The sequence below is a fragment of the Mus musculus genome, chromosome X, assembly GCF_000001635.26.
Source record: "Mus musculus strain C57BL/6J chromosome X, GRCm38.p6 C57BL/6J".
NCBI classification, from domain to species: domain Eukaryota; kingdom Metazoa; phylum Chordata; class Mammalia; order Rodentia; family Muridae; genus Mus; species Mus musculus.
Window position 1 is genome coordinate 77454744 of NC_000086.7, and position 4787 is coordinate 77459530.

The 4787-nt window shown below is 41.7% G+C and overlaps 1 pseudogene; it reads left to right on the forward strand.

Moving 5' to 3' along the window:
- The first annotated feature begins 1739 nt into the window (after positions 1 to 1739).
- Positions 1740 to 2485, forward strand: Gm5937 (annotated as a pseudogene).
- Positions 2486 to 4787: the final 2302 nt, after the last annotated feature.

Here is a 4787-nt window from a genome sequence, read left to right on the forward strand (position 1 = left end):
TATGTGTACATACATGTTAATATTTGGGTTATCCATAAAAATAGCATAACTTCTTAAGATTGTTGCTAAAATAAACTGTAGAGGATGTCTATATGGTTATATGTTTTGCTTTTAAATATGTCAGGCCTGAATGTTTTAAGGATGGTTTTTCTTACCCGCCAACCCCTAGACGTTCCCAGATTTAAATTTAGGACATATTAGTGTCTTCTGTTAAATCAAAATATGATAAACATTGGAAATAAAAACAAATTAACGGTGGAAATGTGTGTGTGTGTGGGGCTCTGTGTGTACTGGGGTTCATAGTGTTTTTTTCCCCACTTGAGTTAAAAGAACACAAGTGCAAGCTATGATTGTGTGGGAGGCAGCCACAGCATATTTTAGAGACTTTCAGATTCTTCTCTTGTATCTTCAGGCCAAGGAAATCAAGACATTAGAGTCTTTGGCGTAAGCCATTTAGCCCAGAAACAATGAAATCTAACCAGTGTAGCCAAAATGGATCTTTGCCCAACATGAGCTCTTGAATCATAAAACTCACCTTTTATCATGTGCCCAAGTCTCTTGCCATACTAGTTACTTGTCTTGTTGATGTCACAAAACACCTGACAAAGCAACTTAAGGAAGGGAGGGTTTGTTTTGTTTCACATGTTAGAAGGCATGACAGGAGGAACACCAGACAGGTCATTACTTTGTTCCCATAGTCAGGAAGCAGCCAGAGATGAATGCATGGTGTTTAGCTGGCTTTCAGCCAGCTCTAGCCCTCTATTTCTAGTATTCATGAGCTATGAGTTATTTTTGCCATGGTAAAGTATTAAAAAAATGTATCAGTCAGGGCATGGTGGTGCACGCCTTTAATTCCAGCACTCAAGAGGCAGAGGCAGGTGGATTTCTGAGTTCGAGGCCAGCCTGGTCTACAAAGTGAGTTCCAGGACAGCCAGAGCTACACAGAAGGGACCTGGGCATGGTGGTACATGCCTATAATCCCAATACTTAGGAAGCAGAGGCAGAAGGATCAGGAGTTCAGGTCACTTTATAGTGAATTTAAGACCATCCTTGGCCTTGAATTCTCTCCCTCTCCCTCTCTCTCCCTCTCCCTCTCCCTCTCCCTCTCTCTCTCTCTCTCTCTCTCTCTCAAACAAAATAAAATCAAATCAGTGTTTGGAGAGATGGCTCAACAGTTCAGAGCATGTACAGTTCTTGCAGAAAATCTGAGCTCAGTTACCAGTACCCACATCAGTAGCTCATAACTGCCTGTAACTCCAGCTCCTGAGGACACTCTTTTCTGGCCTCTGTGGTCACTTGGACTCATGTGCACATACTAATACACACACACATGCAAATATACATAATTTTATTTTTTTAAGCAGAAGGAAGGTGCAGATACGCCTCAATTGGATAACATGCTGGAGTCTTTGGGTTCAATTCCCACCCAGCACTGCATAAACTAAATGTGGCGGCTCTCCCATGGAAATTCAGAAATTGGGAGGTGGAAGTTGGAAGATCAGAAGTTGAAGATTATCCTTGGCTAGATAGCTAGTCCAAGGCTAGCCTGCCATACATGTGATACCAGTCTGCCATACATGAGACTTCAACTCAAAACAAAGACACCAAAGGAAGCTGAGAATGGTGTTATGGAGATATAATCCCCATCACTTGACAGGCTGAGACAGGAAAATGAAAACTTTAAGGTCAGCTTGAGCTTTAAGTGAGAGACTCTTGTCTTAAGAAAAAAGAGAAGAGACAGCCATTGCAGTACATTGAGCTCCATAGAGACAGCGCCGGGGCAAGCGCAAGCCGGACGGGCACTGGGCGACTCTGTGCCTCGCGGAGGAAAATCAACTAAACATGGGCAAAGGAGATCCTAAGAAGCCGAGAGGCAAAATGTCCTCATATGCATTCTTTGTGCAAACTTGCCGGGAGGAGCACAAGAAGAAGCACCCAGATGCTTCTGTCAACTTCTCAGAGCTCTCCAAGAAGTGCTCAGAGAGGTGGAAGACCATGTCTGCTAAAGAAAAGGGGAAATTTGAAGATATGGCAAAGGCTGAAAAGGCTCGTTATGAAAGAGAAATGAAAACCTACACCCCCCAAAGGGGAGACCAAAAAGAAGTTCAAGGACCCCAATACACCCAAGAGGCCTCCTTCGGCCTTCTTCTTGTTCTGTTCTGAGTACCGCCCCAAAATCAAAGGCGAGCATCCTGGCTTATCCATTGGTGATGTTGCAAAGAAACTAGGAGAGATGTGGAACAACACTGCAGCAGATGACAAGCAGCCCTATGAGAAGAAAGCTGCCAAGCTGAAGGAGAAGTACGAGAAGGATATTGCTGCCTACAGAGCTAAAGGAAAACCTGATGCAGCGAAAAAGGGGGTGGTCAAGGCTGAAAAGAGCAAGAAAAAGAAGGAAGAGGAAGATGATGAGGAAGATGAAGAGGATGAGGAAGAGGAGGAAGAAGAGGAAGACAAAGATGAAGAAGATGATGATGATGAATAAGTTGGTTCTAGCCCAGTTTTTTTCTTGTCTATAAAGCATTTAACCCCCCTGTACACAACTCACTCCTTTTACAGAATATAAATTGAAATGTAAGGCTGTGTAAGATTTGTTTTTAAACTGTACAGTGTCTTTTTTTTTTTTTTTTTTTTTTTTTGTATAGTTAACACACTACCGAATGTGTCTTTAGATAGCCCTGTCCTGGTGGTATTTTCAATAGCCGCTAACATTGCCTGGTACAGTCTGAGGGTTGTAAATTGGCATGGAAATTTAAAGCAGGTTCTTGTTGGTGCACAGCACAAATTAGTTATATATGGGGACAGTAGTTTGGTTTTTTTGTTTTTTTTTCTTTTGGTTTTATTTTTGGGTTTTATTTTTTTCATCTTCAGTTGTCTCTGATGCAGCTTATACAAAGATAATTGTTCTGTTAACTGAATACCACTCTGTAATTGCAAAAAAAAAATTGTGGCTGTTTTGTTGACATTCTGAATGCTTCTAAGTAAATACAATTTTTTTATTAAAAAAAAGAAAGAAAAAGGAGAAGAAAGTAATTTCATGACACACGAAAAATTATATGGCATGCCAGCATCTTCAACCTTAAGAAAAATTATATTAGAATCAGAACACAGATAGGCTTTATTGTTTATAAACTGTCTGCAAGTGATACAGATGGCACAGAAGCCTGTCAGGCTACAAAGATGAACACATTTTCTACCCAGCTGTTGATAGAACAAGTTTGCCCAGTCTTCTATATCATCTGAGCATTCCAAGAGTAGAGTAGTCAAGTCCTATGGTAAATGAGCAGCTAACATATAAGGACTCAGTTTACCCTTTTAAGAAACCCTAGCACAAATCTTGGAAAGACACCCACTAAACAAGACCAGGCTCTCTCACCTTCCAGTGCAGGTGCACACTCCACAGGCACATTCCAAGTTCAATTTGCTGTGTGTGTGTGGCAGACTTGAGGTTGTCACCCACCTGGTCTGTGTACCTCACATTGTTTCCTATTCTTTGAACAAGAGACTCTGAATTTGTATTTGTGGTTGGACTCTGTAATCACATAGGCAGTCCTGTCAATACATATTCATTTTCTATTTTGACTTTTCCTTCCTTTTGTCTGAATCCAAGGCCTTGCATATGCATGTCAAGTGCCATACTGTTGAGCCACATTCCTAGCTCTTTGGTTTTTAAAAGCAAGTCTTGCTACATTTGTATGATCTTCCTGCCTCTGCCTCATGAGTGCTGGGATTATTAGTATATACCACTACATCCTGCTGTTTCTGTTGCAACTCCAGTTTTAACTTTTACCCCTCAAAACATTGATCATCTGTGCCCTGAAAAAGCCACAAGGAAGTATTCCCTGCTCATCGCTCTTCTGCAAACAGTCTGTGCTGCAGTGGATGCTCTTGAGTTCTGTCAATATTTCTTCTCCACTCATCTTTCACACCGAAGGAGCATGCTAAAATGTGTGCCCAACAGCCATAGGACAAAAGATCTGGGTTCTTGCAAAGCACACTGAGCAAACAGTTCCTGGGAGCAGAGTATCAATAGCCCAGGTCACTGTTTTCCACTAGAATAGCTGCCAGTTGAGTCCTATGCCTTTTCTAAGAGGACCCCAGAAAGACTAAGCATATAGCTAACCACAGCAGTCACAGCTTTGCAACACCCCCTTCATCACTGCCTCCCCTCTACACTGTCTTCTGGGGGAATCTTGGGGTTATATCACACATAAACCACTGTGCTCAAACCAGGTCTCAGAAGTATTTTCAGAAAACAAAAACCAAAAAACCAAAAAACCCAAACCTAGATTTTTATCTTCAAGATCAGTTGATTAATATTTTAAATAGCTATAATTAAGGGCCATGGAGATACTTCATTCAGTAAACTACTTGCTGCTCAAGCATGAGGACCAGAGTTCTACTCTCAGCAGCCAACTAAAATGTCCAGCATCATGGTACATGCTTGTAACCCAGCACTGGAGAGACAGAGAGAATGGGATCCCTGGGGAATTGGTTTCACACCAACCCAGCATAATTGGTAAGCTCCAGGTCTCAGTGAGAGACTGTCTCAAAACACAAAGTGGATGCTCCTGGGGAATGAATGACACCCGAGGTTGCTTTCTGCCCTTCACATACACATACACACATGGGTACACGCACACATGCACTCACCCACAAACTCTAATTGTACAAGGTAGTTTGAGAGCTATTTAACTTATTTTCTTCTGCAGTTGTTCATAGACATTTTTCTCCTAAGTTCTAAAATGAGCTTTGATGAACCCATGGGAATATGTGATGGCAACTTA